The 24,617-nt window shown below is 44.8% G+C and overlaps 1 protein-coding gene across 1 annotated transcript in view; it reads left to right on the forward strand.

Moving 5' to 3' along the window:
- The first annotated feature begins 229 nt into the window (after window positions 1-229).
- The window catches only part of npas1 (neuronal PAS domain protein 1), a 68,010-nt gene continuing 43,622 nt past the window's right edge, over window positions 230-24,617 (forward strand). Inside the window, exons 1-2 of the mRNA XM_037086080.1 lie at window positions 230-2,221; window positions 2,321-2,461. The gene's annotated coding sequence lies outside the window, so the exon portion shown is untranslated. The remainder of the gene's footprint in view (window positions 2,222-2,320; window positions 2,462-24,617) is intronic.

The raw sequence follows: 24,617 nt of genomic DNA on the forward strand, positions 1-24,617 counted from the left end.
CTCGCACTTTTGATACCTAATTACATTTAACATCGAATACCTCAAGATTTTTAGTGGAGTAAAAGTACAATATTTGCCTCCAACATGTGGTGGAGTAGCAGTCATTACATGCTGGAGGCAAATATTGTACCTTTACACCACTACATGTATTTGATAACTTATAACATTTACTAGTTACTTTGCAGATTACACGCTGCACCAGAGCCAAACATCAACATCAGCCGAGCCACAGTGCGCAGTATAGACTTACATGTAAATATATGTATAACTGACTTTGTCTTGTACTTTTGATACTTAAGTCTTTTACTTGAGTTTGGCTTTTGGGATTTTTTCTCTCAGTTTAGCACAAACATTCAACATCTGGAGATAAGTAGGTTTCACCGGCCAGGAAGGTAATCTGAAAAGCAATTAGTAACTAAAACTGAGACAAATGTAGTGGAGTCAAAGTATAACGTTCAGTAAAGTAAAGCACCTTGAATTTTACTTAATTATTTATCATGTACTAAGTTACTTTGTAGTTGAAAAACACTGATAATGTAGTGAAGAAAGAAAAATAGAATACAGGGTAATTTCCTCAGTTACACAAAGAACTTTGGCTGTTTCCGCTGATGAAATTTGACAGAGTACATTTACTCAAGTAATTCACTTACTTACAGCTTTTACTTTCATTTCCTGCTGATTTATTATTATTTGATTACTTTAGTTTCTAGTTACTTTCCAGATTACATGTTGCATGAGAGCTAAATATGGATAGAATTTACTTTTGATATTTAAGTACATTTACTGTCAAAGTACTAGTTGTCAAATAGTCAAATACTGTTGGTCTGGGTGACTTTCACTTTCACCAAAGTAATATTTTAACACAATATCTTTAAGTGAGTTTAAATTTCACCTGCAGGACTTCAAACAGCAGCTAATAGAAACCAGTCAGAGAGGAGAATCCTTAATCTTCTGTTGAACTTCTCATCATATCATCATCTACAGAAGGGGTTTAAAGGATCACAAGCCAAACATTTTGGGAACCAGCATGCAGTTTGCCAACCTTGTGAGGTTTTTGTAAAATAAATACCTTGAAAATATAAACGAGAATGAGCACAAGGGCCGGAAGGATCACACAAACTCCACATGAGAGGAAAGTGACGGTACCTGACAGTCGGCTCTCTGATAAATGAGTTTTTAAAGCAAGATAACACCCCTAACAGAGCTACAAATAAGCCAAATCATGTGTGCTCGACTTGCAGGTGCATTAATAAAGAACATGTTCAATTACTACCAGTCCTGAAAACCACGGCAAAACCAGAAAAAACAAAAAAGAGGACTCGCTTTCATAAAGATGCGGTATGATGATGTTTCAGTGCTCAGGGTTACACAAAATGACTTGTAACCTCTGTAGCTATGTTTGTAACACTGATTTTATGATGTCTTTGTATGTTTTTTTTTTTCTCAGCTCTTTACAACTATGTGATCATATTGCTGTGTTATTTCCACGCCGTCTCTCTGAACGTGGCTGTTTTTTGTTTTTTTCCCCCCCCTCGTCGGGTCAAGTGCACACGCTGCATAATGCAGAACAACTCCACAGAGAGCCCGGAGTTGTGAACCCAATTTTGCAGACACCCTAATTTAAAGGACAGGGAGACAACAACATGATTCTGTGGGACTTGTTCTGCTTGTTGTGGAGATTACTTTGGAGGCAGAGGGCATTGTGTGGAGATGATAGTCAGGGAGGAAAAAAATAAAGCGTTGAGCGGAACTGATCCCACTTTACACTTTTAGGGTCAGTGGTCGAAATGGGCTCTCGGCCTGCAGGTCCCAGCGACAGGGATCAGGGGCCCAAACGTATATCTGCTGATTACATCTCCTGAAGTGGAAAACATGCAAATAATAAATGTATGAGCAACGTGCTTGTTTTTTTGCTTGATTAATTATGCCGTTTAATTCCGGATCCACCACGCCGCTCCACCGTATAATTTCCCAGTGGTCTTGGCTGTTTCTTCTCTCACATGCGCTCTCTCCTTTTTTTTTTTCTCTTCCTCATTGCAAAATGAATCATGGATCCAACCGTCTGTACCCGGGGGAGAGCGGCGAGCTGGCGAATGGGCTGACCAATCATGAGCATCGGAGGCAGACACACAGACGGAGGGAGCCTTTTGTTGTGCGCTGCACTCATCAAGTTAGGAGACAACTACCGATTTGGCCTGAGGAAAAAATGAAAAGATGGAGTGTAAGGAGACAAAATAACCAACTTCATCTGTGTTTATCTGTTTTTTTTGTCTCTTTCTAGTTACATTAAACCTCCTCTTCCCTCCTCTTTGCCCTGCAGATTATCCAATCAGACTGGCCAGTGTGTGTTTATCCGAGTGGGTGGCAGAGTTTCAGTGCCATTCATAATGTCAAGTGGGACCATGACTGCTCTGCTATTCCCAGCCTGGCCAGCCCTCTCTCAGCCTCCTGACAGTTCCAGGTTAGCCTTCTCTCCTCCCTCCCTTGGCCCTACTCTTCTCTCTCCTCCAGCTTTCCTCTCCAGCTCTCCCAGGGGCCCCCACTGAGAATACTGCTCAGATCCAGGCCTCTGAGCCCCAAAGCCGGCCCTAATCCTCCGCATCGATCGCCCTGAGAATTTCCTCCCCCAGCACAGCAGGTCCCGCTTCCCGGCGCTCACACTCCTCAACCCTGAGCAGCCAGCACTTCTCAGTTAGAGAGACGGAGAAAAAACAGGGTCAGGCACATTACCTGTGTCATCTCAACAGATGGGTCTGGTTGATGCGATGTGTGTTATTATACGGTCATGGCAGGCGGCGTGTTGCTCGTGAGAGTGTTGGTGCTGCTGCCTCACCAAATGCAGCCACACTTGGCTGTGACGGGCTCGATGAATGTCTCTCAGTGTTTCAAACTGAGCAATCTTTTTCTAACATAAGCTGTAGTCAGATTACCGGTCTAGATCAGTTTGCCATTGTATTCCTCCACAAACAAGCTGTACTTATCCTGGGACGTACTTATGCGACTGCCACTTGGAAAGGTGGAGGTAACAGCTCGACTAATTGTTGGGTTGTAATTAAGAATGCGGGTAAAATCGTTAGCAAGCATGCTGGGAAGTCTAAACACTTGAGCTTAATGTAATGGATAAATGGTTTGAATAGTTAGCAGTTGCTAAGTGATCAAAATGGCGGAAACAGTTAGCTGGAAATAAAAGCGAAATGTAAAGATAAATGTTTGAAATAGTCAGTGAGAAGTGATGAAAAAGGCTGACATTTCTTAAAGTAATGGACAGTTCATGCTTTTAGCTAAAATGAATGTAAAGCTTCCAAAAGTCATATAGAAATGGTTAAAATCATTATCTAAAAGTTATGTAAACAGGATTATGTAAATCTGTGAGAATAATGGATGCATGTTTAAAAAGTCAGCTTTAAGTAATGGATCAAGGTATGAATATCCCGGCTTCTGCTATTTATGATGTAAACTTGAGGAATAGTAGCCTAAACACTGACGTTTCTGTTGCAGGAAGAACTGTTACATTATCCACTTTTATATTATCAATAGAGTTAAATAACCTCCATTGTGTCAGTTCAAACCTGGTGGGGTCAATAAAGGGGCACTTCGGCTTATCTAGCAGGGTTGTTGTGTATCAGACAAAAAAGATTGGTAACCCCATGATCTACTGTTTAAAGCACCAGATAAGTTTGAAATATACAGTTCATTGTTGAAAACAGCCACCCTCCGAGAGATCTAAAACACAGATCTGCTGGTATGAGGATAGGCCACATTTTCATCCATCATACTGATGAAGACGGATTAATGGAAGGTGGTGTATGGGGTACAGCTCTGCTGGAGGATGAGAAAGCATCATTACTAGAGTCCTCCTGGGAAAGCTCCCAACCAACAGTCTATCCCGTGTAACATACTTGTTCATAATTTATTAACGTGGCAAGCGTCCCCCGGACTCCGCTGTGTGCTTTACTGCAAGTGTGGAGGTATTCGAGAGGTATTTTCCTCGATCTCTGTCTGCTTGCGAACAAGACCAGCAAAGCTCTGTATCCAGTACAATGGTAGATGATTAAACCTCATACTTTATTAACACTTTGGCTGTGTGGTTGGCATGCTAAGTTCACCCCAGTCATGAATGAGACTGGGAACATTTGGCCCTGTCAGAATGCTGCTCTGTGGGCCAGTTAGAGCGTCTCCGTCTATACTGGCATTTTAAGAGCCAGTACAGATGGTAATGTATCAATACTCTCTGTTTAAACAGGGCTCGGAGCCACATTTCTAAATCAGCCCCAGAGATGTTTCTGGCAAAATCTGTTTCCAATCCTTCATCGGGTGAATTTTGCAAATTTGCTTGACTTGTGGCTCGTTGTATCGTCACGATATACTGCGGGATGCATCTTTTATATGCATTTTTACTGCTACGGACGAATTCAATACTCATGCACCTTATACTCTCTCTGCGCATCTTCTTCAGCCTCTCTATACTTCTCATTCATCAGCTTTTTTTTTTCTACCTGAGCTGACCACACACACTTAGCCTTCACACACACGCACACACACGTACACACTCCATTTTTGCAGCTTTCCCCTCCATCCCCTCCCTCCCAGCTCTCCATACTTCAGTGCGTCGCTCTCTCCTCTCATACCTCCCCTTCCCTGCCCTTACCTCACGCTTGCTTCCTTCCACCCCTCGCTCTCTCTTCCCATTTTACCCTTGCTCTGCCTGCTCTCCTCTTGTCCGCTCCCTCCCTCCCTCCCTCCCTCCTTCCCTCCCTCCTTCCTTCCCTCCCTCCCTCTTTCTCTTTATTAATTTATTGGGTTGTTATTCTCCTTGCCTGGCTCTGCTAATGAAGGCAGGATGCAGATGAGGGCGAAGGTCGTCTCCGTAGCGATCGACCCCACCGCCCCGCAGCATGGCACTCTGACTGGCACAGGTCAGTGGCAGCTGTCAATCAAAACACACACACACACACACACACACACACACACACACACACACTTACACATACACACACAAGCGCGTACACACATGCACCCACATTCACCACTGTACCACAAAAAGGATTTCACACACAATGATATGAGCTATTTTGTATTACAATTAACAAGTTATAATTAGCCGCACCAATTCAGATGCTTCGGAGCACACTGAAAGCGGTGGCTCCCAGCCTTTTTTCTTGTAATGAAGCATGCGGTGGTAATGTCTGACCACGGCGACTTTTCCCCATTAGATTTTAAAGGGGTGTAAAACTGTCCAGAATTTCACAAGAAAAAAAGCAAAGATTGGAGAAAAGTTCAACAAAAAAGAAATCTGAGTGGAGGAAATTAACTTAAGGATTGCCTTTATTTACTCTCTTTGGTGTACATATACAGAGTGGACATTGAGACAGCATGGCGTGCTATAACACACAGGACGAGCCATATATTTGCTGTACTGTTCAACAACACCGCAAACTGCAGCCTTTAAAAATGGGCATTAAGTTGCATCAACACATTTCTGAAACATCAGACCCTTCATGAATGTAGGATTTATTGCAGAGCCGTTGTGTTGGACTGGCTGGTTTTTGTGAATTGGTAACTGAGGGTGTTACGTAATGTTGGTGTGTTTTGCACAGGCCGTCATGGTGCCCAGAGAGTGAATACTGCAGACTTCAGTGATCCCCTGACCTTTCCTCAAGTGCCACCAAGAAGTTTTGATATTTTAATCAGTCCATTAATTTGGTTTTACCTACCTGCAAAACTGACTTTCCCAATAGCCTCAGCTGTACTTTGTACTAAGTAGGGATAAGGGATTTTTTTTGTATTTACTTTACTTTTTTGTATCTTGACTCTTTTTATCACGATTCCTAAGTCAAATCTGTAAGCTTGATGCTGACACACAATGGGAACTCCCATTATCATGCTATTAAAAGTAACCACTGCAATAAACTATATTTTCATATTACCTAACACAACATGTCTGCTCATATTTTCAGGAATATACAGTATTGAATTGAAGTATTGAACTGCTGACACTGAGCAGCTACGGGTACCTCAAAGGGTCTCAAAACTGAAATAAAAGTCAGAAAAACTTAGTAGAATATGTCTTTAGAAGTGTATGATTGAACTTTTTTCCATGGACTAGTATCAAAAAAGAAACCAAAATCACAATAAATTGGATCACTGGATGTAAATACCGCAATACGTATCAAATCGCCCCTCAAGTATCTTGATCATATCGCACCAACACATACGCGTATCGTCCCACCTCTAGCGTTTAGTGTTAATTAGCAGCTGTGAGCATGCTTAAATGCTTACGTTCTCAAACAGTGTTTCTTAAACACCTTGGTAATGTTTTCTTGGTCTTGTTAATCATATTACGACCCTTTAGTGCTTCCCGACCCCCAAGATGGGAACCACTCCCATAGAGAACATCTAATGTGAGTGGGAGGCATCACCCCAACACGCACACACACCCAATAAACGTGCCAGACAATCTTTCATTTAGCACATTAACATATGCCTTCCTGCATCCGCTGCTTGAAGTGTTATGGCAAAGTGTCTAACCCCTGCCATGTCGCTCATTGGCCTCGACATGGTGAAGACCTGAGGATCACTCCTCCCTACGTCCCGTATCTCAGCACTTGTAGCGTTTACAACCTCTGCTCTTCATCACAGCATGTCAAGAGATTGTGTGTGTGTGTGTGTGTGTGTGTGTGTGTGTGTGTGTGAGAGCGAGTGAGTGAGTGTGTGTGTGTATGTTTGTTGATGCACTCTGCGTTCAGACATTCTCTATGCGTGCCGATTTTGTTCATGGTTATTGTTGTGGGTTTAGTTGTGCGCTCAGCCATGTTCTTGAGTGTGTTCACCTGCATCGGAGTGTCTGTGAATGTGCACGAGCACAAACACACACGCGCACACGCACGCCACACGCGCATGCACACACATCTCTATTAGCAGTATAGTAGTGTTAACAGTGTTATGCCATGCGTGAACCTCCCCACCTTTCCCTCATATCTATGCAAAGCTGAGGTCCTGTCAATCAGTCACCTTGGTGACATAGAGCCCCACCTCCCCAATTAGAGCTGACAGGGCAGGATTAGGAGGGGGGCGGGCCCCCGCCGACCTGCCTACGTGTCAATCACGCGCCGGGCATCCACACGCCTGTTTACTGTCAGATCCCATCTCCGTCTGTCAGACTGCACGGCAACCATCGCCCAGGGAGGAGAGGGGGAGGGTGGGGGAAGGCGGAGAGGGGGGAGGAGGAGATCTGATCGGAATTAACTATGCTTCTCCCCACAGACCGGCCGTGCTTTTAATTCATGAAAGGGATGAGAGGAAAGTGGGAAGAGAGAGGGAGTGATAGAGGGAGGAGAGCATTTAAAACCCAGAGCAGGGCCTTCTTTAGAAGTTTTCAGAGTGATGTTTCTTCTCTCCCTGACAATCACTTTTCTTCTCTTGCTGACTCTCCCGCCTGTCTTTCTCTCTCACTTAGACTTCTTTTCGAAGGTGTGTCTCATGCCGCCTTAAAGCTGCGGCGATTCATCACCGGGGCCCTCCTCTCTCTGAAGTTGTTATTTGACCCTGGTTTTCTAAAGTCGCACAAATATGTATTAGTGTTTTTTTGACTTAGAGAGCTAAGGTCAATTTATTTAGTTCTGCACATGCTCATGCAAATTTGTGTTTCTGTTTCAGTTCCCGTCTGGGGATGAGGGTCCTGCCTACAGACCTACAGTATGTGAATACATAATGCAGTTATGCTCCTCAGACTGTGTGTGTGCGCTCTGAAGCAGTGTCATGTGCGCACAGTTCACGCAATGCTAATGTGTGTGTGTGTGTGTGTGTGTTTGCGTGTGTTTTCGTGGCTCTGCGGTCCCTGGTGTGTGTGCATTTCTTCTTTTTTAGGGCGCTGTGGTGCTGGCCTCACTTTGACCTCGGTGCCCTCACTCTAATCCTTTAGCAAATGAGGGCTGTGTGGGGCTGAAGGGGGTCTTTGGGGGTCTGCGCCAAGACAGAGTTTTAGGATTAGAGGACCAGCGCGAAGGTCCCGGGGTTATGAGGGATGGAGACGAGGGAAACAATAGATTGTACTGGAAGGCGAGGGAAGGATATTCTTAGCATTGTGCTGGTTATCTGTGGTCATGTGCGTCCTGCTGCCTCCACCATGTCTTGCGTCCCCTGATGTGTTTGTTTTTTAGGATCAAAATCTGCGCGACTGATTTCAGTTACATTGGTACAAAGTTAATAATTGTCACTACAGACCCATGTAGATTCCTCAAGACAAATATTTTTTGCCCATCTTTGCCTGAACAGAATACCTATACATCTCATCATCTCATCATCTCGTCATCTTTTGGCACATAATACACATTTTTTTAGACATAACTTGTGTTAAGTTCTCCGCCGTAATTCTTGAACACAGATAAAAATGTGAACATTTGTGTGTCATCCTTAGTTGGCACTTCAGGAAATTATATTTCTAATTGGACTCAACTGATTGGTCGTGGGTCTGACGTCATAGACGTTACAGAATCTGGGTAATGTGATCAAAGAGTTTCTTATACACACATCCAACACTTACAGGGGGAAATCTGTTTAGTCTCTAAGTTCACCAGCTAATTTTTAACCGTCCTGCTGTTTGGTGATAATAACCCAACGAGACAAATGTGGGACCAAGAGTCTAAATCTTCAATATATCATTTAAATGAACATTTCTGTCTTTCACCTTTGCTGTTAACAGGTGCTTTTGGCTGGTACAGTAGTCTGCTGCTTTTGTACCACCACATAACATTTCTGGTTGAGGAAAAAAATCACGAGTGCTGATTTACTCTCACATGGTTCTGACCTGGAGTGCTGCACAGCGTGTTAGATATTAGTTACTCCAGCTGCTAACTGTCCTTTTTTCTTTCATATTCAGACTAAATGCCATCGCACAGCAAAGACAGTGACCTGTATTCTTTTATCAATCCACCTGTATTTTATGTCTGTGTGGTTTGATTGACGTAAAATAAAACACGTTCCAGCGTTGACAGCCTGGTTTCTCTTGACAGACGGGGGATGAAAGCCAGATTTTAGGAAAGTGTGTCATCTATCTGTCCTGCAGTGGTTTGACAAAATACAGGTCCTCATTTCAATATGTTGGACAAGGGATAAATAGTGCCGTGTGATGTACAGTGGGACACCTGGTCAGCCTATGCTGACCAGCCTATGCTGACCAGGTATTGAACAGGGAATAAAACCCAAAACAGTCAAGTTGCAGGACAAACAGACAAACAATGAGGATAAAACTCACTTTACAGCTGGAGGGGAGCTGCAGATCTGCCTGTTCATCACTGTGAGCGGCACATCATTTTCACACCTTTTGTCCCGTTGCACTGACAATATAGATTAAAACCGATTCAGACCCAACTTAAAATCACCTTCACATTTTTCCGTTATTTAGAACGTGTCCGGGCACGAGGTGTGAGCTCTGCTTTTCAGTCTGTCTCTATTCCCTTCTTCCACATCCTCTCTTAAACATGTGTTTTGCATTCTGTCCGCATGATTGTCAAGTTGAATTAATGAATGTGAGTTTATTTTGAAAGAAGGAAAAAGAAAGCGTTTGTCAGCTATCGTGCAGTATGCGGCTGTCAGGCATACATGTACCATGTCATTTCTGCTGATAGCTGTGTGTTGCCTGTATTTGTTGGTACCAGGCATATGCGGGTCGAACATGTTTGTGTGTGTTTGCATTAGAGATGCGTTCCGGGGCTGTGTCTGAGACGCCGCTCAGGTGTCTGTTGGTGTCTGTTGAACGACCTCGCTGCAGGGAACAGGCTATCAGGCTGAGAGGGAGGCTATCATGTTAATTACTTTACACACACCCCGCCAGCCAAGCGTGTAACACAACTGCTGAGCTCACACGCTCACACACACACTCACGCATGCACCTGGGCACACACACACACACACATGCACACACGCAAAAATCCGCTGTCTTTCTTTCATTTTGTCGTTTTTTCTGTCTTCCCCACTCGCGTTTGTTTGAAGGCCTTGGACATCAATTCCCCTTTGCTTTCAAGAAAGATTGTTTTATATTCTAATCAATTCAACTCCGTCCTGTGAAATTAATTGACATTCATTCAATGATTTTTAAATTCCTCCGAGGCTGTTCTTTTGTTTCTGCCTGTCAGTGAGCTGCAAGCGAGATCGGGCTAAATGTTTTGTCATCTCACACTCCAGGGTGAGCCGGCTCCAAAGCGCGAGCCTGAGGTCAGCTTAACCTCCTCCCAATCCCGCCTCTCGTCGTCTATACCGCTTGTGAGAAGGGGGCGGGGGGACAAGACACATTCACGATCAGAAACTCGTGTGAGGCTCATTCTTTCTGTGGCAGCCTTCATGTGTCTCCTCAGGAGGATGTTTTTTTTTTTTTTCCCAGAATCATGTCAGGGGTTTGGACAGCGGGGTCCGGCGCTCTCAGGCCGGCGAAAACAGAGGAGTGGTATTGGCTGGGGCAGGTTGATGCCTTTAGTTAAATGATGCTGGCACGCAGAGGGATTGCTTTGGGAAGTTGTCATCCATCATGATTTTAGAATGACTCAAAGCAGCACTCTTGCTTTTGGGGTTATGGTCTGGGAATCCATGATTGATGTGAGGCGCATGTGTGCGTCGGAGGGAGGAGCGGAATGATGCCGTGTGCTAAACATGAGTAGTTAAACTCTTCCCCTGGAGAAGTTTGCTTAATTTTCTCTCGGCTGTGTTGTTAAGGACGCTAATGGGAGCTCCCTCTGATTAAAGTTACTCCAAATCAGATAATAATGATCCATTTAACACTTTGTGAATCCGACCATGTGGCAAAATGTCTATACCCATTTATCTTTGGGAGGACTGATTTCTCTCACGTTGCTGTGCGCGCGCCTGGTTGCACCCCCATGTGTGCGTTATTGTATTTCTTTAAGCTCAAGCATTTTGTCTCTGCCCGTCTCCGTCTTCCCTTCTTCCCAGGTTCAAGTCTCACCTAAGTTAATTCTTCAATTAGCGTGATCCCGATATTCCAGAGAGATCATGGAGAGGATCCTGCAAATCGATGTCCAATTAGCGAGGCTCCCCAGCCCAGAGAGGAGCCGGGTGGGGGGCTGGGGGTGCGGTGGCTGTGGTCATTTTAGAGAACAGGAAGTCGGGCTTGGGGTCTGGAGCTGAAGGAAGAGGTTTAGAGGAGAGGAGAGGAGGCATGAACGAGAGATGAGAAGCGGTGGAGAAGAAAGCGTCCGAGGTCTGTGTAAGTGGGCGGAGGTGAAAAGGGAGCGTCAGGGGTCTGAGGAGGTGGGGTGCAGATGTTAGATGCTCAATCAAGACGCGTGAGGACAGTGTAATTAATCCATTGAAGATGTCTGATTGCAGATGACTTTGGGAATACCAGAGTGGTAGCCGGGCCTGGTTGGGGGGTCTGGGGGAATTGGGGGGGTGACCGGGGGGGGGGGGGGGGCAAGATGGATGCAGGCATGTGGGGGAGTGGAAAAGCGGAAGGGCAAACAGAGGGAGAGAGTGAGATTAATTGAGACAAGGGAGATACAGTAGCTTTTAAATGAGAAGGATGAGTTTCAGTGACAGTGTGGAAAAAGGAAAGAAAGGGATGGCGGGGGGAAAAAAAAAAGGGAAAGAATTGATCATGTCGGGGTTAGGTCGAAGCATCACTCACAGCACTGTAGCGATAAAGACCTCCACCAGATGTCACATGTATGTAAAGAAAGAATCACGAGGCCTCGCACTGCTAAAACACTCTCCTACCAGACAAATGAGTGTCTATCCTCTTCTAATGCTAATATGCTTTTAAGGCACTATTAGCCGGCGGAGTTTTGCTTTCATTTAATGGACTATTAATTTGTTTGAATGCATTTTGTCTCTGTGGCTACAGTACAGAGTTGGCTCGGCTTTTGCTCAGCATCCTGAAACGGCACATGATTTACTTACCCACAGCTATTTTGCGGCTAAGCCTTTATAATCTAATTAAATTTGATAAAGCAGAGTAATCATCGGAGTATTATGGCGAGTACTCATCGTACTGATATGGTAATTCTGGTCTATCGTGATTGAATGTTTTCATTAAGGTTTTTTTTTCTTTCTGTGTTTTAAGCTGCATTCACTTTGTTGCGGCATGTGGTCGATGGCAGAGCTGATGTTCGTTGTTTTTTTTACGGGAAGAGACAGACAGGAAACAGTGCTGGAGAGTCACAAGGCGCCACCTTTCATGCATGCAGGTGGAGGAAGAAGAAAAAAAAAATGCTGACAAAAGTCGAATTCTCTAAATGTTTGACTTCTTTCATGGCAGAGAAGACAGACTGGATCTTGACAAGTCAAAAAGCACTTTTTCCTCTCTTGACGATTCAAGTCAAATAGGTGCAAACACCTGCACAAAAAGTAGTGGGACAGTGACACGTTTTTGTAGTTTTGGGTCTGTGCTGGTTTTTATTTTTTATTTGTTTATATTTTTATTCTTACGCTGTGGCTGTGTTGGCTCTACGTCTGTCACTTTTATCTACACACAGATATCCGCATATTATTGCAGAATCTGTACGCCAGGGACAAGACTTTGGTATTGGAAGTGTTCTGGTTCCCATCCGAGCAGGCTTTAGGTGCATGCAGGTAAACAGTGTCTGTGGAGAGCAAACGAGTACTGTTCTTAAGTATAGTTTTGAGACACATTACTCAAGTATTTTTCCTTTTTCTGTTACTTTACACTTCCTCTCCACTACATTTATTTGTTAAGTTTAGTGACCAGTCACTTTACAGATTCATATATCACATCGTGTGAGGGGATGTTGTGTCAGAGCCAAAGCAGCACATTTTTAAATGAGTTTCTTTATCGGCAATCTGACGATCACTGATACCGATAATCACAGTTTTGCTCAACAGCAGCCCGATAATCGGTCCTAAAACCTCAACTCAGGGCCCATCAGCTATTGTTGGATGATGATTTAGCTCTTTATTAGCTCTTTAAAAAAATGTATCTGTATTTAAATGCACTGACCTTGCAATAACCCTCTGTTTAAAGAGATTAGCCAAAATGTCGTTTCCCCCCTAGTCTCACTGTAAGCCCCGAAACATTGGCTACTGCACAGGCTAAATCGTTGTCCGACTATAGCCGATGGGTTTGAAGTTTTGATTATTGCGCAGGAACTTGTCCAAAAAAGGTGCTCTATCTAACTTGCTTAATCCAGCAAATTTGATCAAGAATACAATAATAACAATCTAATTAAAGCCATCACTGATGCCTACGTGACAAATGAAATCATGATGTTGGTGTCAGAGACCCTTACAGTAACTAACAACCAAGCAGACACTTGGTATGATCCCAACAGCACTCTGTGTTTGTGTCAATGCATTTTTTTGGGCTATTCAGCCAGTATTTGCCCAAAAAAGCTCCTTTTTTACTCTGTACTGTGTGTATAAAAATGGTGAAGATTCCCCAACTAGTCGCTTAATATGGACGCGAGCCACCCTTGAAAGCTCAAAGCTGAAGGTCGGCGACCTAAACAATGTTAACAGCCGTCCTCCTATTCATACGCTTACACGCTAGATTTGTCCACTTGCCATTTTCCAATAAAGATAAGGTGCTGGATGAACATCTCTTTCAGTAGCGTCTGAGAGGAGAAGGTACAGTCTCGTGTTTTGGCTGCGCTCTTCCATTTTCCATCTTGTGTTCATTTACAGAAGGAATTCCATTTAATAATTGATGCAAAAAAATGCAACCTTTTAATACATTCAATGAATTATTGAGAATGAACACGATACTATTTTAATGGATTGCTTTTTTATGTATCTGCATGCGTGGAGTGGTCAAAGCTTGTGTTTATTAAAATCCCCATGGCAACACGGAGAGAGTGTGCCTTCTGCCCATCCTGCAGCACATGACCCGTGCGTGGCCATGTTTACGTGCGTGCGACTCGATAGCGTAGAGTTGCATTTAAATTCAAATGCAGATTAACCCTCACAATTATATTTACCGATTAAATGGGAAGATCTAATGAGGCGAAATGGATTGTGACACGCCGTCTGTGCAAGCACGTGTCGTGAGTCTCGCTTGTCTGCATATGTATTTATTCGCGCCATGTTATCGATGGATAAAACTGTTACCTCAGATGCAGACGCATAGCTGCCAACATCATCGTGACACGGTGCGTGGCTTCACGACACACCTCCTGGCCATCACGGCTCAAAGTGGTTCGGTTTTGCTCAGGCGCGAAGAGTATGATTTCTAGGGGAGACTGTTTGGGGGGCACGCAAGGTCTCAAATGAAAATAAGGTGAGGAGGGGAGGGAGGGGGGGGGCCCGATATAGAAAATTTGCGGGGGGAGGCCAGATAAACATAAAGATGACAGCGTGAGACAGAGTGATAGGGAGATGCGAGAAGACTGCGGAGAAAAAAAAAATTGTCCAGAGTGGAGAAAAACAGTGACAGGCAGTGGCAGAGTGGAGGCAGAAATGTAACAGACAGACATGGCGAGAGAGAGACAGGCAGAGACAGACAGAGCGAGAGATAGACAGTGACAGAGGGAGAGATAGACGAGCTGTGTGAGGATGCAGAGAGTGTCCCCCTCTCTCGGCTGCTGCCAGAGGCAAACAGACAGCCTCTCTGCTGGTGGAATGCTAATGCAACAAGCTGCTCCTCCCTTGTCTTCCCTCCCTTCTTTACCTTTCTTCTTCTTTAACTCTCCTCTATGCAGAAAGTTTAGAGACTGTAGACAAAAGCGTAGACTTTGATAATGGAGACCGCGGCCGCTTTTGTAGCGTTTTGCACTTTCCAGAAGCGTCTGCTGCCGTCTCATCGGAAAAATAATGATTTTTAATGGGAGATTAGTTGTGTGTAAATGCGTGCGTGTGTGTGTGTCGAGGGGAATCTGAGATGAGTTATTATATGACCTCTCCTCTGCACCCCCCCACCCCCCCATCAGGTCTCATACTGACATCATGTTTGTCTGCAGCTCAGTAGCCATGGCTACCGCTGTGTCAGTGGGGGGTCGCCGTGTCAGGGGGGGCCAATCGCAGGTCAGTCAGTCGACCTTTCTCTGTCTGTGTCGCAGTCGGCTGACCTCTGACCCCCAGCCCCAACAGAGGGACACAAAGCAGTTGTTCTGGGGACGATATACGTCTCTGGGCTCTCTCGTCCTGGCAGGTTGTTAACTTCCATCATTTAAGACATTCACATCACACGGAGAAACGCCCGTGAGTGAAAGACCACGGCTATTTTTCCTCTCGGCGCATCTTCCTGCTGTGGCGACAGTCATCAGTTCTCAACTTCAGGCAGGACATAACCTTGAGTGGAGCAAGCGGGGCTGAGCCCCGTCTCCCACCCATCCACCCACCCAGTCTGTCTGCCTGTCTGTGTGTCTGTGTGTCTGCGTGGAGATGGCAGCTTCTGAGAAATGGCGGCACACTCTGAAGTGTGATCCATTTAGATAGCGGCGAGGTTCTCTCCCTTGTGCACACGCGCACATGCACGCACGCTCCCGCCAAACGCACACGCCGCGCGTGACGAACAAACGCATGCTAACACACAACCCCTGTGTGCACATGGATGCAAAGAAACAGAAACAGATCCCTCACACACAGACACACACACACACGCGGCAGTCTCTTGACATGCACTTGCTTGGTTGACAAGTCATCTCAGATAAGCTTGAGTGACAGGTAGGGAGTGTTGACTACTAGTGTGTGCAGAACTCTCTGCCAGATATCGCCACCCTGTGATTATTGTGTAGTATTTGCTTAATCAGATTTGTATTATTTACTTCTTAAATAACAGCAATCCATTCCTAACAGATATGGGTCAGATTGTTTTTTTCTTTTCTTTTTGCGGAGTTCATCTTGTGTCGTGTATTTCTTTTCCTGTGAAGACGCTGCCTCCCTCTGTTTCATTTTGGTTGTTAATTTCCCTGCCACCTTTTTCTATCTCTCTTCAAACATATTGCTCTGCCTCTGTCATCTAGAGAGAATCTTGTCAGTTTTTTGGCAGCAGATGTATGTTCACGCTATATTTTGAGGATTCAGGCCTTGTATACCCGCTCGCTTACACTCCCTCCCCTCGCTCCCTCTATCCCCAGGCCTCCCCGCGCTCCATTCCTCTATTTTCTTATCTACTTTCTTCTCCTACTTGCTCCTCTATGTCATTGCCAAATCTCTCCTGTCTGCTCTTCTCTGTCTTCTCCTCTCCCTCCCTCCTACCTCTCTCTGTTTCTTTTACACACCCTCTTCTCTCTCTATCAGTCTCTCTATTCTGTGACTGCTCTGGCTGGTCCCCCTGTGGCACACCGTGTCGTGTCCCTAATTTATTTATAATTAGTGCTCTTTGTCGGGATGTGCGGGGAATGTTAAAGTACACGCCACCTCGCTCTGGGTACAAATGGGCTGGTGTTCCTCCATTCTTTTTTCCGCCCGCCCCAACTGCCCAACCGACACGGCCACTGGGATGGACAGAGCTTATATCCCGAGCCCAGACGCGAGACCTTTAAAATTATAACGACTCCTCGGAGAAGACGGGCCGTGCACTGCGAAATTCTCCATCGTATCGAGTAGAACTGAGTCCTAAAGCACTTACTTTGTCAGAACAAGTCCGCGCAAGTTCTTTTGTATTGAATTTTGAAATCATTTTGATCGAAGTGAGCGTCTTCGAAAGGAGAAAGTGCAACTTGATTATGGAAAACACTCAAAATTCCTCCCTCACCTGCAGATTTTTTTTGAAGAGAGTAAGACTTTAAGGCAACAACAACAACTTAATAATAAGGCGAGTTTACACCCTGACTGACACCTGCTGAGATACAGATACACATTGTCAGTGCGCTCACCTGTGCAACGCCTGCATGCAAAACAGAATAACAAGATGGGACAACATGTAATCTGAAAGTGTAATTTATTAAACATCCTGTTGAATTTTAATGGCCATCACTTGTAAAGTTGAGTTGTTTGGGGGATTCGAGCCGTGGCAACAAAAAAAAAAAAAAAGATATTTCTGTATCACACCACATTAATGTCAACGCCATCTTTACACATGATGTACATGACCAGGAATGACGGCGCTGACAGGACTCGCTGTGTGTGTGTGTGTGATCAGCCAGGAAGAGCTTTTGTCCTTGGGCTGAGAGGGCACCTGGCTCCTCTTCCCGTCCTTGTGATCTCTCTGTTCCCCCTCTCTCGTGCCGCTCTATCCCCTCTCTATCTGTCTCTTCCTCTCTTCTCTCAAGCTCCGATCCCTTCATCCCCCCATCTCGCGCTCTCCCTCTCCTCTGCCCAAGGCGATGCCGTCCTGCAGGCTTTGATCAGGGGGCCAGGGAGGAGAGAGGAAGTGGGTCAGAAAGTTGTGCTGGAGACTGCAGGAGAACAAGGCTGGAATATCGAGTAGGTGAGGCTGGGAGAGGGAGCGAGGGAGAGATGGGGTAATCTAGTGAGAAAGTGATAGAATGAGAGAGAGGGTGAGATACTGGGGGGGGGGCAGGGAGGGAGAAGGTAAAGAGGAAGGGGAGGGGGGCGGGGTGAAATGGGGCAACAGCGAGAGGAAGAGGAGGGAGGGCGGGGGCAGACTGAACTAAAAGAGTGGAAGGAGATAAAAAGAAAATGAAGAGAGCAACAGGAGGAGATAGAGGAGAAGGACGTGGGAAAGGAGAGGTGTCTTCATTTACTGAGAGGGGAAAAAAAGACAACACATTTGTCTTGAACGTGACGCTCAGCATTTAAACAGCAGGTTGGAGGATAAGGCCCTGTTTTAACTAATCTGCACGGCGCAGGACAGATAGTTCAGCTCAGTGTGTGCGTTTGCATAGGCCTCTTTGTGTGTGTGTATCCTGGCAGTATAGCGCTCGACTGTGGCTCTTTGTTTCTTTCTTTTTTTTTGTAAAGATCATTAAGATGCATGGTTTATTAATATTCAGATCAAACCATTAATATTCGGCGAGTGTTTCTGCTCTCCTTGTGTCGTCAGCTCACCTGGGACTGGGGAGGGCAGAGGGGGGAAGAATGAATGGAGGAGTGATGTTGGGCAGGGGGGGATGTGGGAGGAGGGGGGCAGAATTAGGAGCAATTTAGCGGGACGAGGGGGAGCAGAAGGTACAGTGGAGGTGGTGGAGGTCCTGTGAGGGGTCGGGTGTATTGTGATGGACAATCTGGCCGTGAAGGGCTGCGGGGCGGGGCTGTGGAAGGTTGGGGTGTTTGAGGGGTCCACCGCTGGGACTGGGAGGTGAGAGGGGTGAGGGATTTTAGGGGGAAGCAGGGATGCAGAGGGGGTTTGGTTCTGGAGTAATTGGGCCAATGGGAGGCTAAACATAAACGTTGCACACACATTATAAAAATAGGAAAACTCACACGCACTTTTTATATGCACACAGTCACAAAAACATCTATATTACAAATTGTTATGAGGCAGAATAACAAACATGCACACTGACAAGATTCTCTGTTAATTCCTACACATATGCAGACACTAATTGCGTATACACAATCGTTCATTAACTCACATTTTTGGGCTGCAACTAATGATAATTTTAATTTTGGGCTGATTTGTTAATTAATTCCCCAATTAAAAATGCCAATCGCAAGGTAACGTCTAGACTGTTCGGTCCGACGGTCCTAAAACTCAAATATATTAAATGTATAGTCATGTATAAGTGATAAAAGGAGGTAATCCTCACATTTGAGATGCCGCTTGACCGACTTGATAACCGACAATGACTCAAAAATTAACTGTCAGTTCATTTTTTTATCCAATTTCGATGATCAAGTCATTGTTTCGACCTCAATGCCTTTTGTATGCATATATGTACCCCCCCAAACACACACTCGCACACACACTCACACGTGCGCACACACACACACACAGCAAGCACTTCAGTCAGCCACAGATACACTCAGGCATGCACAAAAGCGGACAGCAAATTAAAGTGGTAATTACTTTTAAGCCCAGAAAGGTGAAGGATTGTATGGCAGGGAGCAATGGGTCACTGTTGAATAGAGAATAGCGGAGCAGGCAGACAGTGTGAAAGGCAGATATGCATCTCAATGAAATATGGAGGAGCATACTCAACAAAAGGCGAAATGGCTCCTTAATGGCCACATGCCCTCAAAGAATTATTGTCTGATAGATTTGGAATATTATCTGCTCTATTGCAGTTATCTTTAAACACCCCTTTTATACTTATCATCCGTGTGAACGGCTGAGGGGAAGGTGAAGCAAATGTTTTGTTCTTACAGTCTTAAATACTACACTGACAGCTAAAGTATTTCATTTCTTGTCAGTAAAAAGATGCCAGATAAAAAATAAATTATGTTCAGTGTTGCAGAGATGACTGCTACATACCAATATCATTAATAGTTTGTTTAAAAAAAAAACTATTAATGATGATGATAATGGTATTTTTTAAACACATTTGTATCAAGTTGGGTTTCCTTCTCATTTCTGGTTATTTTAGCAGCCTGACCAGATCATACACATCACATAATGCAATTTGATTGTGTCCTCCCAAGACTACTTATTAGATTTCGATGTGGGAAATTATTTGTTCTTCCCCTCTGAGGTTGCTGCTCTGAAAATACTCCAGTTTCTAGTTGACTATCAAGAATTATCTCTTAATTATTCAAGAGTTAGAATAAGATTGGGGAAAATTGCCCTGCTTGAAATTTAGATGATGAGAACGTACAGCAGTCACGTGGTTAATCATTTCTTTAACATTCACTACTGCATGTTGAATGTTATCCAGAGAAACAGTGTTATCCAAATGAAAAAGTATTTCTAAATGCTGGCAGCACTTTTTTTTCTTGTTGGGGGTTTGTACAGTCAGATATGTTAAAATCAAATTTCAATATGTTTATGTCCGATGTTGGCTTGTTTATTTTTGGCAGTATTTCAGCGGAGCAGCTTCATTCTCATTCAGCGCACAAACGCAGTGTTTTAGCTGTAAAGAATCTGCCAGTTTTCACGATTTTATCTTGCTTTGGAAAAAGAGAGTATACTGTGGCAGTTCAGAAGACACATTTTAAATCTGATCAGTCTTTAGGTCAGAAGTTCTCAGCCTTTCTGTGTTTGAGTAAATACCAGTCACCTATGAAACCTTACAGATGGATGTGTATTATTTATTATAATTAATATTTATCACATTCATGTCTGTGCAGGAAACCAAATGGAAAGCTCAGCTCTCTGAATTTTTGTACTATTTGCTTCGAACTGAATCTCTGGTTTGAAGTTTAGTTTCTCTCTTGCTTCTTGTTTACTATTTCAAATATCTGCTTTCTTTCACTGCTCTTCACGTTCACTTTCAGCGAAACAGTTATTGCGAGTGAAAGCTAAGCATTTCCTGATTTTGAAGCTTTGTAGTAAAAGCTTTCACAGAGCTTTGTAATGGGGGACTTTTATTGTTAAGAATTCATGAAATTAAAGGAGCATGTCGCCAAAGTCCAAAGTCCACAAAAGTCCTGTTGCTTATTCAGGTTGTAGGAACAACAAATAATAACTTGACTTGTAGTTGATCATTTGGAATCAGAAATGACTTATATGAAAGGCAAAGGCCTCTAGATTATGCTTATTATAAAAAAATAAAGTTGTGTATCATTCATTGAGTTTTGTCATTTAATTAGGACAGAAAGGTCAGATTTTGCTTGGAGAAAAGTCTTGTGTCTTTAAACGATTCAACCAATCACAGATTCGAGCTCCATCTGTGACAAATACTGTAATTAACACATTCCCAGGTGTGTATAAAAAGAACCCCAGCACACCAGACCTTCATGTGAGGTGCAACCTGACCTCTAACAACATGTCAAAGATTCAACCACGGACCAAAGTGCTGATCATCAAGAGCCTGAAGACCAAGTCTGCTGCTGAGGTGGCAGACATCTTCAGTGTATCCGAATGTCAAGTGGAGAGGATAAAAAAAAGACTTGAAGAAACTGGTGACGTTCGTGACAAGCCCAGGTCAGACAGACCCCGTAAGACAACTGTCAAGAGGACCGCTTGTTGCTTCCACAGTCCACGGCCAGCCCTTTTTCAATTGCAGCAGAGCTACATGAGTACTGGTCACCAGAAACCTCTGTATCTACAAGAACAGTTTGTTGAATTCTCTCATGCAGTGGTCTCCATGGCCGAATTACTGCTCACAAACCAACATTAAACAGAAGACAACAAGACAAGACAAGACAACAAAAGAACTGTGTTGCATTTGCCAAGGCCCACAGCTTGCGGAAAGGATGGACAGTGGAAAAGTGGCAGAAGGTTGACTTTTCCCAATCGCTGCAAATACTGAAGACGGCCTGTTGGAACCTGCATGGACCCAAGATTCACCCAGAAAACAGTCGAGTTTGGTGGAAGAAAAATCATGGTTTGGGGTTACATCCAGCATGAGGGTGTGTACTTTTGGGTGGAGTAAGTACAAAATGTATTCACCTACAACTAAACTGTTGCTATCCAACATTTCGAGGATGCTCCATCTGTGGTGGTCTAGGGTTATCTTTTCACTGACAGGAAAGCTGGAGAACAGGAGGAACTGGAAAGTGAATCCGCACTTCCCATGGATCAGGAGCAGATTCCCTGATTCAGTTGGACACATCACGGCTCGGTCTGGAAGCTGTCCTTGTAGAGGCTGTGCCCTCCACAACAAGCAACAAATTAAAGGTGGCCATCTCCAGGGTACCACCCACTGACAGACTAAGGAGGGGCTTGCCAGACCCCAAAGTGTTCCAAGAGTGACTGCAGACTGCTATGAAGGATTGATAAGTTCTTTGCTTCTCTGATAGTATCTCCAGATGATGCACTTAGATCTTCCCACCAAAGGCTATAATATAAAAGCTCAGATGGGATGTATTGGAAATTGTCTTACCCACCTTGTTCTAACTCTGTTGCAGTCTCTCGCAGTTGTTGCCTTGATCACTCCAGCAAGCATCACTCTGCACCAGACTGATGCTTCCAGGTTTCTGTTTTCACGATGAAAGAGCTCGACAAACTGATGTCCACTTTGACTTGGGCCAGCGTCTAAAATGGCTTCCCCAGTCCCCCTTGTCAGAGGGGTACAGGAAGATATCTCTGCATGCTGGCCATCACTCCAGACCAGATTTTTGGGCCTACAGCCAAACAGACCTTGGAGCATAGTGCACAAGAGAATAAGGTCAGGAAATAGTTTGCTTCCTTATGCCCTGCGCCATGCAGCCAGCACTCAGAGTCGCCTCAGAGCCAGAAGCTCCCCTTGTCAGCAGCGTGACCTCTAGCAAAGTTTCACCACAGCTTTTCTTGTGGACACAAAGGGATAAGGCACCCAGAGACGACATTCCTACCAGACTGCTTTCTGTATGTCTTTCCTTCACTTCCACTACTCATGTTGATACTTCACTGCATGTTCCACTGTAGGCTTGCTACTGAGTTCTTGGAATCAGGCTGTGATCCAGAACACATGAAACATGATCGAGCATCCTAAACTAGGGTGCTGTATATCAACAGGTGGAAACTCTTCAAGTTAGTGCAAGTATCACAGCATTGCTCTGTGATGATACCACTCAAATATTTGTAGATGTTGCTGGTTAAGGGACTCTCCATCACCATTAAGGCGTACCTTGCTGCCGTCTCAACTCAACATGTTTTAGTTGACATTGGAACTGTAGGGTAACATCATCTGCTGGGCTGGTGTCTAAGAGCTGACCTCCAGCTAGGTGCCTTCTTGGGATTTGCCTTTCATCCTTGAGACTCATGTTCCCACTGTTTGAGCCCCTGTAATGAGCTGACCTTTGAAGGCTGTTTGGTAACATGGCCTTTCTGCTCGCTCTTGCATCTGCAAAGCAAGTCGGTAAGCCTAATGCCATGTTCGTTGCCAGGGACCGTTTGCGTTGGAATTCTGGGATAGCCAACTTCTCATTTCTTTCAGGTCTTGTCTGCTCCTTAAGTCCTGCAACTGAGGCACGTTGAGTCCAGGTTTCCTGTGACCTTGTCCGTTTGGGTCATCCAAGTATTACATACCATCTTTGGCAGTCAGGAAGACTGGTGCAGAACCTGGATCACCAAGAATTCTGGATCACTGCCAGAGTCCCTCGTTACTTAGGCTCTTGACGAGAAGATTCTGTCAGAGATGACTGCCCTCTATCAGGTCAATTCCATCACTCAGGTCACACATGTGACATAGCTGGTATGATGTCTTGACCTTCTGTGTGTGCACATAATGCATTTCCAGTCGTAACATACCATCTCTGGCACTGATCCAGAATTAATAGAATCTCATTCTGAATGGATGACTTGTACCTTTTTTATGGTTTTGCTACTTTATTGAAATGGAGGTTCTGAATGTGCCTTTGAGCACTGACCTGTTTGAACAGCTTTTCTGAAAAAGGCTGCTTTCTGTCACTACATCGAACTGACCACAGTCGATAGCATGTGTAGACAGGCGGAGAAACAAGGCCAGACATGGGTGTGACTGTCTTGCTGACTGCAACAGTCGTCACACGCTATTCCACATGCGTGTGCAGAAAAAACACACGCAGAAACACACACACTCACACACCAACTTAAGGGTTTTTACTCTTATTTACCCACTCGATTCAATTACATTTCTCATTCATCAGGCCGGGTTAATTCTGCAGCCTGCGGTTGTGGTTTTTGTTACTTCCAGGAGCACCCTGATTTGTGAAGGGAACACCTGTAATACTGCTCCGCGAGGCAAGCCTCCGGTACTAAACTAAGCCTGTGAGGGCTCAAACACACACTGACACACACACACACAGAGTCAGATATTCCCTGCCAGTCTCCTTCAAGGACGCCTGGGGAAGACTTGGAGGACAAAATCACACACTCCCTCTCCCAGTGTCTCAGACGCGCTGCACTTCTAATGCAGACAGAAAGCCTCCTCCAAAGAGAATAGGCACACACAAACTCCCTCTCCCGCGCAGACACACACTTACACTTAAACACACAAATATCCCTGAAAGGCCCTTCCACCTTCCCATCCATGTGAGAAAAGCAGGACATTTTCTGACTGTGTTGTTTCTCTTATTGTCGCTCTCTCCTGCTCTCAGCTGTTTCAAGCTGTTGAGTGTTATGTGTGTGTGTGTGTGGGTGTTTCGATGTGTGTGTGAAGTGGAGGGGGCTCACTGGGACTCTTTGACGACCTCATTCACTCCCTTCTTCTCCCCCTCGGCCGCGCCATAGCCGACATGCCCAACAATGAGGCGGGAGGGTGGGAGTGGGACAAAAAACACTGAATGCGTCTTCATTTGCCTGAACTTTTCACACGTCTTTTTCCTTTTGTTGCCGGCCGCCCGTTCACTACGGTGCTGTGAGCCGCTCGGCCAGTTTCCGCTGGCAAGACAGCCAACCAAAGCAGCCACTTTTCCTCCCCCCCTTCCTCTGTCACCCCTCTCCGCTCCTTTTCCACAATGTTAAGCCCATTTTTAGCTTGACATAATCTGAAATGGTACTTAAGTGAATTTATGTCTACCTCAGTGCATTAACTTCTGCTATTTCCCCCTTTATGTTGCTGTTTTTTTTTTTTTTTTGCTTTTTTTTTTTTGCAGTGGGTGCAGCAACGGAGGGAGTGAGAGGGAGGGAGAGATTTGAAACTCAGACCACGGAGTAGACAGCCTATCAGTATTCAGTAGAGAAAGTGAGTGATGGAGGGAGAGAGAGACGGAGAGGGAGAGCGAGAGAGAGAAAAAGGAGGAGGGGG

The sequence above is a fragment of the Acanthopagrus latus genome, chromosome 2 (assembly GCF_904848185.1).
Source record: "Acanthopagrus latus isolate v.2019 chromosome 2, fAcaLat1.1, whole genome shotgun sequence".
Lineage (NCBI taxonomy): Eukaryota > Metazoa > Chordata > Actinopteri > Spariformes > Sparidae > Acanthopagrus > Acanthopagrus latus.